The sequence below is a fragment of the Helicoverpa zea genome, chromosome 15 (genome assembly GCF_022581195.2).
Source record: "Helicoverpa zea isolate HzStark_Cry1AcR chromosome 15, ilHelZeax1.1, whole genome shotgun sequence".
Classification (NCBI taxonomy): Eukaryota; Metazoa; Arthropoda; class Insecta; order Lepidoptera; family Noctuidae; genus Helicoverpa; species Helicoverpa zea.
This window is the reverse complement of record NC_061466.1, coordinates 540535-556772: the sequence shown is the minus strand read 5'-3', so window position 1 is coordinate 556772 and position 16238 is coordinate 540535.

The window sequence follows — 16238 nt, the reverse complement described above, 5'->3', positions numbered from 1 at the left end:
TACTATCAGTCTAATTTAACAACACTAAAGGAGTCTATTTCCAAGTTACTAGCAATATACACCATGGAAAAATACTTCGGAGTACAACACAAACATTTGTCGAGTACTTCGATTTTTCCTGAAGGAAGGCCATTAGTAATTTCCCACAAAATACTTCAAAGAGTGACATTAAGGTACAGTTACACATGCTAGTTAGTAGCACGAAAGCATGCTACTTTTGAGCAATTGCTACTTAGTGGTACGTGTGTCGAAACATTGCTAATAATGAGCATGCTAGTTTCGAGTTTGCTCGAAAATCGACGGTCGTGCGATTATTGGGCATGCTACCTGCAGCGCGGGTGGAAGGGGGCGTGCTTATAGCGTGTGTGAACAGATTTGCTTATTGAGCATGCTACAGTAGGTACGAAAAATACAGCGTGATACCTGCGACATTAGCGACTTCGTTTTAAAGACAGCTACAATAAATATCTGGTTGAAAAAGTTATAGTTTTTAAATATTATTAAATCGTTTGTATATAAAAATAGAATCCTTTATTTAAAAAAAAAAACATGTTATCGTAGAGATACTTGTGAAATGAATTCATATTTATGTTTCTTTTTTTGGTTCTTAGCTTACTTTATAAACGTTTTCCAAAGACTGGTAGAGTGTGTAATCGACTGACTGACAAATATCGATACAATATATCTATGAAAATTTCATTAACTTCATTTCAGTAGTGAGGAGTTATCTAAAAAAATTACATTTGTATCCATCGTCATTCATAATATATCATATCATTAATCTAATCTCACTTAATGTACTTAGGCAAGTTACATGATTCCGATTTTCTCATTATACCTTACTTATCTATCGCTTTGAGAGCTACTCACATGCCTATTTTTAAAGATATTCATAGAAATTATATTGTTGAGTTAAGAAGCTCTAGTCAATTCGAAGAAATAGGTTGAGTTTAAGAGATTGTGTTTAAAATAAAAGATATAGTTATGGGCACGAATCTTGAGCTCTGACCTTCACCTGCGCAGAAGTAATTTATTGGGTCCTTTTTGTGGTATGAAGTGAGGCGCGGGGGCGGGCTAAAGCGGTGATTGGCCCGCAGTGCATCGCGTCATAGCCGTCACTCGGGATTGGTTCTTTGCTAATAAATCACTTCTGCTCAGATGTAGGTCAGAGCTCAAGATTCGTGCCGATAATTATACAGAAGCGTTAAATACCAATTTATTTTGTGGTAATTGTAGAACAGTATTCGATATTGTACCTACAAAACAATACCTGGGTAAATATTTATGTATTCTCTATTCCCCACTTATCGCACCCAGCAACGCGACAATACAACCAAAACGATATTTCTACCGTTCCCAAGATATTTTCGTACATACCTAATTCTGAAATTGCTAAAGGAAAACAGCTCATGTAATACTGGTTACATAAACATTTTGCCAAAGGTCCATTTTAAAGAGAGCTCTCAGACCAGACCACCGACTGCCCGTAGCTACAAGTCATCTTTCATAGATCGTGACATCGCTGTCAGGCTCACGCACAACTAGAACAAGTAAAACTTCCAAGCCAAGACAATTGGTTAAAAATAAACATTACACGGGGAAAATTCCCCTTTATTAGGTCGTTTATAAGGTTGGTATTCGTTTGTGTTGTAAAAGGAAAGTAGGTCGAGTACGGTCCTTTCGGTTGAGGGTAATTCATTATTATTAAAGGCTCTTCGGTGATGTGTCTGCTGGACAGCTGGACGGCCGGTCGGACGATCGCTGTCGGCACGTGTGGATGGGACTTTACAGTTTGTGTCGTTTATTTAAACAGTCGCAGGTGTAGGCTATTCACTGAAAAGAGAGTCCTACCAGTAACATAGAAAACTTTTTAATAAAGCAAGTTTCTGTTTTCACAAGTTTTTTTAACAGGATTAATAACACGAGTTAAACGTGCCAATAAAGTCACACTTCGATCGGATACTAATTATATGGCAAGGCAATTTCCCCTCATTTAGTAAAACATGAAAGCATAAGAAAACTTAAGAGGGATACTAGATGCTTGGACCCTTTTCTTTAAATAATTTTACTATAAAATATTCAGATGCGACATGAAAATGAGTAACTATGGTGTTATAAGAAAAGACATTTCTACACGTGAAAATTCTTCGAGGGAAGTAGCAGCCACATCAGGGGTGATAGGAATTATTTATCTGTGTGTGATCACCGATAAAAATAATTGCTTTTGCAATCTGTTCGAAAAATTTACAGTTGCCTCAATATATTTCATTCCTCACAGAAGTCACAGACAACACATTAAGGCAACTGTAAATTTTACGCACAGATTGTAAAGGCAATCATTGTATTTTTCTGCAGGAAAATTAGAAAGAAGAATCGCAGACTCGAGCTCTCACTTAACCCTTGTGGAAAAATGATACTATTTTGAAATCAGATTCGAAACAAACGTGTTGGTGTTCAAATTGCTAGCAATATTGGAGTCTATTTCAAACACATTTGCATAGAATTATAGAACAACTATACTGTGGTTTTGGTTACCTGTTAGTACTGAAAACTGAAAGTACTCCAGTGCACAGCCCTCACTGAGGATTAGTTTTTGCGGCACTTTCGGCTTTGGTTAAAAGGCCCGCGCTGACATCTACGTTGCACTGAAATGTGCATTGTTTTAAATGTACTATTTAACTTTCACGTCATATACTACCTGCCATTTCTCATTTTATGTACCAGTTGTTTATTTGTCTCAGATAATTTCGTACACATATTGCAAGTAATTGTTAAATCAGATTTTGTTACAACAAAGCAGTGAGTAAAAATTAAGGTACCCATATCTTATTACAATGTAATTAGAAAAAGAGACATGATTGCATTTGGCAATCACAATCAAGACACATTACATTAACTTTACATGATTTTCAGTATTTATGGTTTAAGATATCTTCATGCCACCTTCTGCCTACATTTTCACATTCATAAGACCTTTATAAGTTTATAAATTGTAATAAGAATAAATTAGACCAAAATAAAAGTATACTGTACTAAATAAAGCATGTCATAGGTAAGCTGAAGATTTCGAAGCCAATGTACCGCGAAGTATACGTCATACTCCTTCAGCGGCTTCAGCAGAACTCTCCCGGGAGAACTCCTCGTTCCCTCAGATTTATTCCAGTCCTCAAGATATTTGTCCCACAAGAAATATACTACAGCATTAATCACAAAGCTCACTCCTCAACAGTTCAGAGGTCAGACAAAAGCCTTCAGAAGAAGAATTTAATTTCTATCACAAAAAGGCCTGAAAGATTTGGTTGGTCGCGAAAACGATAGTATTAAAACTATTTCAAATAACAATAACAGTTAACTAATAAGTCATAAGAAATACATTACAAAATAACTTTTGGTAAACTTGTAAGTTATTTCAAATATCTTTTAGGCAGACTTTTTCTAACAATTGGTGCCTGAAATATAGCCCTCGAAGAATTTTATTAAGGCCAAGGCGTAGGATTGGAACTTTTGTTGGAATTTGTATATTTATAACGTAAGAATCTTCAAATCACGACCGAAAATGTTATCACATTACATTATCATTCACAATAACTGATGTACCTAGGTCACGTGCCCCTAAATAGACACGAACGTGAAGCTATTATATAAATAGATTCGGCAGATTCTAAATGCGTATTCAAATAATATTAAATTCAAACGATTCATAGTATAAACTAGATCTGCATTTAACAACAGCACTCACATAATTTAGATACATCTACATACGTCCTCCATTATGTTCCACATTGTTAAACGAGCCGGAGAAAATCGTATGCAAAGAGGGAGGCATAACTTAACACTGGAAAATATTCCCTACCCTCGGCCGTCGAAGGTAACTGACTGACTCGGAATAAATGACTTATTACTGCCTCAACTCATTAGCACAGATTTCTCCCTCCAGCACTGCCAAATTAAAGAGCTCACTCAACCAAATGAGTACGAACATAACAGTTACATTAAAACTCTGCAGGGTTATACTTCAAAAGTGAGCAGATATTAAAGTTGTATTCGGAAGGAACACTTCGAATAGGACGCTTTTCAACTGTTTCCCGTTTATGATTAGAACTTATTTATGTGCGTTACGTAACAACATTTCTGGGAATTTCATGTCAATATAATTTTCATTGATGAAAATCGGCTTTTCGCTTAACATTACTTTGATATTGGATGTTTATTCATTTAAGAAACTAAATAACAGGAGCTTGGAATTTCCGTTTACAGTATTTCAAGACGATAGTTAACAACCTGCAAAACCTAGCAGTATCAACACGAGCCAGCAAAGGTTCCGTAGTGCAAACTCTTACCAGTCAGCAGAACTTAATACTTTATCCGCATCCAATTACACGATAAACAAATAAAAACATTGCCACAGCATAAAACAATAGCGTTGGAAACAAAGCGAAAAGCAGTGCATCAACGTGCAAACTTAATAATTTGTTGGCGCTATTCATCACTCTGGAACTACGAAGAGTTTGGATGCATTAAATGCAGGATAGGGGAGTGCGTTCAAATTGAAACATTTTCGTTGGAAACACTGAAACGTACTCCGTTTCATTTGAAATTTTTATTTTATTGCTGCAGTACACCGCAGCGGGACATCTCACTAAATTGAAGTGGTTTTATTCACGTGTCCAAATTGTCAGGTGTTCTGATGTCTGCTGGTTTAGGCATCACTTCATAAGCGTTTAGTATCACAATACTGACAGCACTAAAACAGGACTGATGCCCTCTGAGATTTAACAATTCTACTACATGCCTTTTAGATAGCTAGACTAGAGATCTATCGAATCACGACATTTTTTCTTTTCTTTAATAGCTCTACGATATCAAGGCGTGTGTATTGTGTGTGTTAGGCGTAGTCCCACTTATTATGATGACTATTCCAAAGAAACAATTACGAACACACGCGTTTTTGCTTTGAACAATTTCAATGATATTTGCCATCAATCAACCTATTTAAGTAAATATAGACTTCTCAAGACAAACATTACTAAGCGTTAGTCATAATCGCTTATACTAGCTTTTGAAACTTAATGAAGTAGAATTGAGTAATTAGTCTGGAACAAAATAGCATACAACGTATAGACAACAAATAAAATACTTACCTAATACGAGCCTTTTTAAGTTGAATGTGGAGGTAAGCCGCTTAGGTTCACAGTCCATTGATAATAATCCTTCGCCTTTCAGTCGCCGTGGAAATGTGACATTCATTTGGAAAAATCTATGTTCTTTAGATACTGATAACAGGGACACACAAAGAATAGATTTGTGTGAGTGTTCAATTGATTTGAAGAGTGTATACCGTGATGATACCATAGAAAATTGGTCGTATTTATGAAATTCAATGGTGCGTTTGTGGTCATTATGTCTTTAGTTATTCAAGTAAAATAATTTACCGTGGTTGCTGTCTTCTAAGATTGAGACAACCACTATTTTGATTCCACGCAAAACCAAGGTTAAAGTACAAACAGGACAGAAATAGAACATAATTCCACTGGTTTATTCATCAGATATTGAAGTGACCACTATTAATTTGTCTCCAGATTACCACAGCAGGCTTCAATGAGCAATTTCCAATGAAACCTATAACTCCAAGTGTTCAATAGAGGGCAAGTATCTGGTCCCAGGACTTGATTCGTCCGAGGCAATATATCCAGGGATTAAAGCAACGACAATAAATAAATTGGTGTTTCGCAATCAACACGTCCCGATCTCAAGTCCACGGTAACAAATTACGCTAGTTTACATTTTACAAGGATTTGTTCGTGCGAAATAAACTCCGCAGAATTTCAATGGTTTTAGCAAATAATTTACGTGTTTGGGAATACCTTTTGTGATTGGAATATTACTTGTAGGAGCAGGTACTTTGACTTGGTTCTGCAAATATGATTTTGAAACTCAGCTTAACTTATCTTATTTTGAAGGTTTAAATATATTTTAGTAAAATTTTGCAAATATGTTTTGGAATGGGAAATGTGTTAAATAGTTTTGAAATAAGTATATTTTACCCGGTCAAAGAGTACCCACTTTTACAACTTGGACAGGAAAAAATCCTATTTATTCTCCAAGGAAAACCCAGTTCTCATCATCACTTCGAACGCGAAAATATCTCAAGACACTACTATATTATCTGCTGACAATTTATTTTTATGATCCGCCAAACTTCTCAACAAGTAGTGAAATAAAATGGCCAAGTTTCGGCAAACTGGAGTGACTTGACTTACTGGCTTACTTGTTCGGCATTCAGCTCTTCATACAAACACCTTTTAAATTGCTTGTAGCCGCAAATGACCGTCTTTCTAACAACATTTTCTGGTAAAGTGGCTACATAAACTGGTATTTTAACGGTACAACGGTCTAGAATCGTTTTAAACTAAATATTTGTTGGGCTAGTAACTCTGTTTTTTTGATCCTGTAGCTAAAAAGTGTAATTTTATGTAATTAAGTTTTTAACTTAAGTTCTGGTTACAATAAGTAAGTTCTCAACCACGGTCTTAATTTGGTAGGTAGGTACTTAGATTTCATATCACAATTCGGAGAAACATTGAAAACCTAGAAACATTGGATAGCAGTTTCAAAGTTCTTAACATCTCAGTTTATTGGAAAATATTCTAACGATAAAAAAAACAATTTACAAAGAATATAAAACTAATCCTACTACTATAATGAATGAGATTTTTTTTTGGATTTTATTGTAGGTATCGATCACGCTTTTAGAAATAAGCTCTAATAAATGTACTTATGACTGCGACCGACTTAGAACGTAGGAAGTTTTATTCAGTTGACGGAAGAAAAGAGAGCAACACTGGTGTTGATAAGTCCGTGCTTTACACACGATGTATCTAAGCAAAAAATCGGTAAAAAAACTTTTAAGTTAAACGGTTTTATCTTATGTGCACTGAAAACTAGAAAATAAAAAAATAGTTACTTACCTGTCAACCTACGTAGGTGGTCCCGGTCATATTAAACTAAAATAAAAACGTGGGGCCCATTAACTATTGCTGTAGTACTTTCTTCTAGAGGTATAATAGGTGTGGATTGCATCGACTTACTATAATCGTAACTGGAGATTTTGACAATCAATAATCAGCCGTAGCGGCTTCACCAGCGAACGCCGAGCTCATGATCTACCAAAGTATAAAGATATGCTTTGCCATAGGTAGGATTTCACAGGGGCCCCACGTTTTTATTTTAGTTTAATATGACCGGGACCACCTACGTAGGTTGACAGGTAAGTAACTATTTTTTTATTTTCTAGTTTTCAGTGCACATAAGATAAAACCGTTTAACTTAAAAGTTTTTTTACCGATTTTTTATTTTCTAGTTTTTAGTATTTAATGAAAATGCGTACCGAATATTCCTCATTCTATCTAATTCATTTAGTGTATCATTATTACACGGTCTCTTACCTGACAATTTATTACAATCTAATTCCTCAATACATAGCCCTTCCAGATACTTTTTTTTTTTAACAACCCCAAAAATCATCACATGACCTCTCCTGCTGTGGGTCAGCAGCGGTGAGGGAGTGTCAGACTCTTGACTAGAAACCGTTTTGTTCCGTCGTAGGCCTTTTATGTACCAGGGCCGCGGTAACTCTTTCGAACAATCTCGCAGCCCAGGCAGGCCTTGGCCCTGTTGGGCCCCGCTGGAGTTACTGACAGTTTTCTACTTGTGAAGCCCTTTCATTTGATACCCGTATTGGTGGGATTGATAAAAAATTGTTATCAGCCATTTTATAGCGGCCGCCATCTTGGATTTAATTTTTTATAGTATATTGTATTCTGTTTGTTGAGCCCTTTCATTTGATACCCATATTGATGGGATTGATAAAACCTACGTTATCCGCCATCTTAGATTTCAATTTTGCATAGTAAATTGTATTCTACTTGTTGAGACCTTTCATTTGATACCCATGTTGATGGAATTTATAAAACTTAAGTTATCCGCCATTTTGTAGAGGCCGCCATCTTGGATTTTAATTTTATATAGTACATTGTATTCTACTGGTTGAGAACTTTCATTTGATACCCATATTGATGGGATTGATAAAACCTACGTTATCCGCCATTTTGTAGCGGCCGCCATCTTGGATTTCATTTTTTATAGTAAATTGTATTCTACTTGTTGAGTCCTTTCATTTGATACCCATGTTGATGGGATTTATAAAACCTAAGTTATCCGCCATTTTGTAGAGGCCGCCATCTTGGATTTTAATTTTATATAGTACATTGTATTCTACTGGTTGAGAACTTTCATTTGATACCATATTGATGGGATTGATAAAACCTACGTTATCCGCCATTTTGTAGCGGCCGCCATCTTGGATTTCAATTTTTTATAGTATATTGTATTCTGCTTGTTGAGCCCTTTCATTTGATACCCATATTGATGGGATTGATAAAATCTACGTTATCCGCCATTTTGTGCCGGCGGCCATATTGGATTTACAATGTTATTGATATTACTATATTGTATTGTCATCGGAATTAAAGGTGTATACAAAATTTCAGATTAATCGGTTGACAGGAAGAGGGTGAAATTTGAATTACTAAATTTGACCCAAGAATGAATAAATAAAACAAACGGGGTAAGCTAAATAAAACCGTTTAAAAAAATGCATGTCTATTTATAAGTCGAGTAAAATAAGGGCTCTCTTACAAATAGTGTGACGACTGCAAATTCTGACGAGGGTTGTTATTTCTCGGAAATCCCGCAGTTCTTGAACCCATGTCTCGCTTAATGTGGAAAGAAATAGATATTTCATTGATGCTCTAGTATTACATTTGTATCTCTTTGTTACTATCGAGAAAATTTTATTCGATATGATATCATTTTGAAAGGAAGGCCATAATTTTGTTGACAGTCACTTTTTCATAAAATGTACAAGTAAAATAACACTAATAGGAACAATTAATTTACGTATTTGGTGTTAGATGGTATATTTCACCATAAATGTTGAAAAAACACAGCTCTGTAGGCAAACAAAATTTCTAAATAGAACAGCATGTCCAAATAGCTATCATCAATCGCCTGAATACGTGTACATAGTTAAGCCAAAACAAACACATTGTGTTTACTTTAATCACGTCTATTCTCTTCAATACAGTTTGTATGTTATCCTGCGCCATTTTGTTTCTTTTTGTTCATTTTGTGGAAACGTCCCGCAAACAGCAAAATAACGTACTTTACTGTTTGCAGGCGCTCGCACAGAATCTTAAACAGCTAATACAACTACTACAAACATTTTTCTTCCAGCGGATCCGAATGAAAACAATAATAAATTTTAAACAAGTTATTAAAATTCGGAATGGAAAGCAGTTGCATTGCCATTGCCAACATTTATACTGATTAATGATCGCGTTGTATTAATAAATTATTTTCACTTCGTTTGTACGTGTAGCAAGCAGAGACTAATGTATTTGGAATCCATTAAAGTACTTCAACTTACCCAGTCATAACTTCTCGCGAACTAAATTCAACTTAAGAAATTGACGGATAGAGTCTAATTTAGTTTGTGCGGTAGGAAGTACTTAAGTTAGTGATATAGAGCGTCTTAAACAGGACAATTTAAACTAACACCTAGTCTTAGGTGTGCAGATTTATGATACCACGAATGGTGGAAGTATTTGTTGGGTGACGTCACTTCCGGTGCAGTAAGTACTAATTGTGTAGTCAGGAGTTGTGTTATCTGGCACTAAGCTGGAAGATGCTGCAGATAGTTTGTGAGGAGTTTGGAAGTGTTGCGACTAAATGATGTTGGTATAGCTTTACTGAATGGAGTTACGTTTGTACGTCAATGAGATACCTGTTAGCTTGGAGAGACGAAGCTGTGAAGATGTTGAAGCTATCCAAAAAGTTGCTATAGACGAATGAGTATAGGTTGACATGTTAAAGTATTTTTGGCGTATTGGGCACTCAAAAGTTATGGATCGGTGTCCTCATGCGTCCTATGTGCATTTAAGAAATTTTTAAGCTATTGCATAGCTTATATCGCAGGCCTTGAGCGCGGGGACCAAATCCAGAAATTCCGTAACGAAAAAACCTCACGCTCCCCACTCCGACGGGCACGGAGGTGTGGCTTGAAGGCCGTGCATCATCTAACGTCGTGTCAGTTCGGCAGTCTTCGACATGGCGCTGTGTGTCGTGCGATTAGACGTATTGTACGACTTTACGGAACTCGCCCGAATCGAGACGAGCTGCTCCGAAATCGGACGAATACATAATCAGCTGTTTGTGAGAAAGTAGGTATATAGGTGTATAAGTATTTATCTACAACAGTGAACAGTGAACTTGTAAAATTTGTGTATAAAGTGTAACTTGAATTAATATCAAAGAAAAAGAAATACTGTATGAATAAAATAAAAAATAAAAATAAAAATAAATAATTATAATTGCATAAGTTGATACAGAATGCTATGCAATAGCTTTACCGCGGCAGTCCCCGAGTGCCACACGTATTTTTATTGTCGTGTTTGGATCCTGAAAAGTGCTACCTACAACATCCATATAAGCAAAGGTGCCTTACACCCAGGAGATCTCATCAGGGAGTGTAGCTGCAAGAAACGATAGTCGTTAGCTTATCGCGTGTTAGCTGAGCGACCCATATCTTACAGTTATAACTTACCGACTAACTGCCTGAATATTTTAACGCAGTTCCAACAGTCGGACAAGAAGACAACATGCTTGGAATTCACAGTTAAAGTTTGGTTTTGTTTTTAACTATGGTGTTGGAAAAGTATTTTTTTAATGTTTTACTTTTAAATAGTTTGATAGTAAACTTATTGATTTTGGCAGGTAAAGTGTTTTATATTTTTGTCTAAAATGCCCTTGTTGACAGAGTATAAAATGAAATACACAAATAGTAGAACTAGGTATATCTATGTATTTTGCTAAGCAAAGGGTTCTCGTTCATCTTAAACCGAACTAATGAAACAGTTTGCATCTTCATCCGCCCCAACATCTCTAGAACATCTCAAAACCTACTCCATCACTTACAAATGTAATTCCCAAATAGATTCTGCGGCATCTGGTTGTGGTGAGTCTCGCCGATGACGCTAAGCGGGCGGTGCGTGACAGGCCATATCTCTGACCGCTGGTAGTGGGTCGGCCATATCTCCGGCAGCCGCAGGTAGCCTAGATTAAACCCGGCAGGTACCGGGTTCAGATTAAACGTGCACTTGGAGTGCTGTTACACAGGATGCAGCTAATGGGAGAACGTGTTATGTTACGCTCAAAATTATGGTTTGGTAAGTAAAAAGTTCTGCGTTCTACGTAAGATAGATAGGTAGCGGTAGATATAGAAAATTAGGAATACGGCTATAGTAATTTCTGTGGTTTTAGTAAAGTAGTTCAAGATGCGAGTACCTACAACAGAGAGACAAGTAGAGCTTATGAACTTATTTATTACTAGCCGTTTTCCGCGGTTTCACCAGCGTCCCGTGGGAGCTACTGCCCGTGCCGGGATAAAATATAACCTATGTTACTTGCAGATAATATAGCTTTCTAATGGTGGAAAAATATTTAAAATCGGTCCAGTAGTTTTTGAGTTTATCCATTACAACCAAACAAACAGAGTTTTCCTCTTTGTAATATTAGTATAGATTATATTCACTGTTGGTTTATACGAAATTCTCAGTAGTCAAATTTGAATGCCCCTACACAAGAAACAACCTATTCATTCACTTGCAAATCTTACTAAAAGCTTTCCTAAGCATTCGAAGTATCTCCTAATTTCACTTTTTATCCTCAATTAACTTTAACGTAACTAAAAGATATTTCCCCAATAGCACGGTGTAACAGGCTCCCAGTCTAAATCCTTCGCTCCTCCGGCCGGGCCGGTCATTCCTCCGCGTCACTCAGATTTAATCAGTCCCTCGAGTGGCCAGCTTCTTTGTTCAGCCGACGCCTGGCTGTGTCAAATGTGCACTGATATCTTCATTAGTACGGTGCTGTAGACTCGTAATGTGCGAAGTCGAAGGAAGCGTATTTTTGATGTGAAATATTATTTCTGCTTTTGAGATTTGAAATTACTGTAGGTTCTGTGTAGAATTCAACGAAAATAAATCCTAAAATAAAAGCTCGTCAGTAACTGTTTTTAGTAAGTAATCACGTTACCCCGCAATTTGTATCAATTAGTTCTAATTCGTTCGTAATCAAGTAAAACCTCGGATTGAGAATCTAGGTGTAATTAATAATGACCCGAATTAAGAACATTTTTATTTAAGTCCACATCATTAAAGGTCGATTTATTTGCAACCCATTACTTCAGCAGCACGACGTAAGACCACATCTACAACTTTAAACCGAACATACAAGACGTATTACTATTGTATAAAGTCTCGGATCCTTACAAGAACCACCGCTCTAATCCTATAATTTACGACCAAGAGAATGTTTCTCTTTAATTCTCGGCAAAATTTTGTCTTGAAAACTATTTTAGAGGCGCTTGGGAGTGATAGGAGGGAGGTACACTACAATGGGTATTTCTAAGAATTGTGTAACTTGTATAAGATGGTATGGCTCGTCTGTCGCGTTGTAAAGCCGGGGGCTAAAGCTGGCTTTACACGAGACAACGTCTTACACAGCGGTGCACGTGGCGTATTGAGGCATGCAAGCTTTTACTGATACCGAGGAATGGGTAACACAAATTATGGTCTGATTTTTATTTTTATGTTTTCACTCTTTGTTGAAGATTTCTTTACATTTTCTTAGATTGAAATTTAAATTACTCAAAATACAATGAAAAATACGTGAAAGCAAATCATTTTCAGTCACAATCTTCTTTAATGGTTTACAAACATTACCTAATCTCACATGCACAAACACTCACACACTCAACTGCGAAATTCAGTTCAAAACATAATCGTGTTATCTCCCCACACAGCTCGTCCCACGGTTACACGTTTATCCCAAAAACACAACACAATTCAACCTCTTAGCCGAGATCCAATAACTAAACTTCTTTGTCTACAAAGCGTCTTACCTCCCCCTCACACGTATGCGATGTGAGCAGGAGGTGGCCACGAGAGCATTTATCGTGGGGAAAGAAATTAAAGTCGTGCCGAATCGAACGGTTTTATCTTCGTGTCGATAGCGGTCACAAATTATGTGCTTCCTTGGTTTAGAGTGTGGTTTCTCTAATGCGATTGCGTGGGGAATATAAACGTGTCGTTAGAAACGTTGAATAATGTTACTTTCATGTAAAAGTGTCTACTGCAATCGGTCCTAATAAAATTGACGAAAATGTGAAACTCATAATTTAAGTTAGTCTGTCATCGACTCGCTAAAAAGATGGTGCTTAAAAGGGCATAATGAGCAGACAAAAAGGAAACGCCATTCCAAAATCACATCACAAATCGAATTTGACAAAATTATACTGAAGAGCTGCTGCAAAAAATCCGTGCTAGGAAAACTTCCCATTAACCTCTCCGCTACCACTCCTCTCCAATCCAAAATCTACTTTATTGTGACAAACAGAGAGACTAAATTGCCTAAGTGAGGCAGTTCACTTAAGGTTTAGTCGAGATAAATGAATTTCCACTCATTGAAGATCAATCCAGGCGGCGTTATCTGTGTTTTGCGCCTTATCTATAGGGGCGTAACAATGTCCGTGCGATTTATAGTAGCAATGTAGCGATAGCCAGGCTACGAGCACTGACTATACATACGACTTAGCGAGTTCACGGCCGTAGATTAAAACTTACCTGAAGACGATAGGAGACTAATAAATCGGCGACTTCTTAAAAATAACCCGCGTCTTTTATCTAGCTGTCGCAAGTTGACCGTGAAGTCTTGCGTTAGGTTCTCTGTAGAACTTCTTTACTTGAGAATCTAGTGCCAACTTAGTGCTTAGATATCGTTATTGATGATACTGGCGAAATGTTCTTTCTATAAATTAGATTAGGCTAATGAAAGCTCTGTTCTATCATTATTTAATAACTTTTCTCACGATATTTGATTTGAGATTTGTGTATTTTACCTTTCTAACTGATTTTCTTGGTTAAACACAGTGTAAAATTGCATGGAAATATAGTGAACGAGGTATCTACGCCAACATAAAAGGCAAGAGTAGAGTTAACTAAGCGCATCATTACAAAAGCGAGCAATAAATCAACATTATCAGTGAAGCCGCACATAGGAAATTAATTTATCGATATTTTAAGGATTCTTGCTGCTATAATGTTCGGTTAATTTAATAACTGAGCGGTAATCTGATTGCGATGCAGTGGCGCGCAAATTAACTTGTTAGTCTTTGTCGCAGCCGCTAGAGGCGCCACCAGCGACACAGTGAGACCAACCTCTTTTGATGCACTCTCGTAATTATATGAATGCTTATCTACTTTTGATGGAGGACTTTTAATTGATTGATTTCAGAAATTACAAAAAAAACAACGACCCCAAATGGCAAAGTTTCCATTCATTAAAACATAAACGGATTGTATTTTATATAAATCAAAAATTCAAATTCAACAAATGAATTGTGAATAAATCAAAAGTTACAACAACTCGGCGGTAACGAAGCGAAAGTTTTGCAATTGTTTGATTGAAATCAAATTATTAACTAAAATTTTGATGTGATTTCAAAGGCAGATGTTATCAGTTCCCGTTAACGTTAAACTCGTTTTGTTTAATGAAACCCTCACACGAACTTTTGATTACAATCCAAAGTTCTTTTTTGTTTTTGTTATTAAAACTAGCAGGGGGTTAATTGTTATTCTGTTGTTCAGGTTTATTATAATATTAACTTCTGAACTCGTTTGAATTGGAGAGCTTCATTGTTTTTTGGACGACCTCTGTGGCGCAAAGGTCACCAAGCCGGACTGCCGAATCTGAGGTCCCGGGTTCGATTCCCGGTTCGATCGACATTTGTGTGATGAGCATGCTTGTTGGTCGTGGTCTGGGTATATGTAGCTATATGTAGTTTATCAGTTGTGTTAGCACCCATAACACAAGTTAATTAATAACTTAGCGTGGGGCTAACCGACCGTGTGTGAAAAGGTGTCCCGACATTATTTATTTATTTATATTATTATTATTTATTATTGTTGTCATTTAGTATTTCAGTCACTGAAATATTTATTATTCTGTAGGAAAGCACATACACATAGGCACAGGTCATTGTCGTGACCAAAATAACATATTGGCAGCTTCAAATACCTAAAGTATACAAGTCGAAGTACAAAATATTGTTACTGTTGCTTTGACTACTTCAAGTTCATTTATATATTTTTATTGCTTCAGTGTTATCTAAAAAGCTAGGCCCAAAAACACTACACAGAACGTTTACCATACCAAACAAAAGTACACCAAAAATAGCCGCCAACTTTACTAAATAAACTGCCAAAAACTGTCCACAGAATAGAAAAAAGTGTCGTATTCATGGTCACGTCTATGCATTGTTTACCAAGTCCACATGACGGGAGCTCCATCCATCACCACTGGTAATAGAATTAGGCCAGAGTGGCCAAATTAAATAAATGCTTACCCATTGATTGATGGCGAGACAGAGTGCTACTCGTAATTTCCTACCTCCTTAGGCTTTGTGTGCACCTGGTACAAATTTTAAGCTAGGAACAGACAGTACCTCTCCGTGCTGTCGTCCAGTTTTTAATCGGACGTAGAATAATAATCAAAGACTTAGACTAAGAGTAGTACTCGAGTAATCTGCTTTCCAGTCTATATCTCATCAAGAGACAGTTTGTATAATGGGTACTAAGTTTAGCAAACCAATTATCCAATATCTCAACCGGTCTACAGTTTTCCCCACAAATATTTAAATGTTAAAAGGCAAACCATACCATCACATAAAATTCCTCCATTTCAAAAGTGCCACCAAAGGTCTGAATCCCGTCAGTCGCGTCCGGGAATAAGGCCTCCCCGGCTTTACCAATATCGACGGTAGGCCTTAATATCGAGTATCTGACAGGGGTCTGATATTGGCGGCCAGTCTTATCTGTACGCACGTGACCTATTGATTTCGCGTAAAACACTGGATTATATTGTACTTGGCCAGTGTGAAGTGCCCCGGGGTATTACCCACTGCCCAGCTAAGATACGACGATAGATATTTACTTTATATGTATTTTTTTAAGTCTAAGGAAAAGCAAGGAGGAAATTGGAGGGTTATCTTGATTTGTAATAAGGTTTGAATAGGATTTCTATTTGTGTACAGCTATGTATATATTTTCGGTTACTGAAAT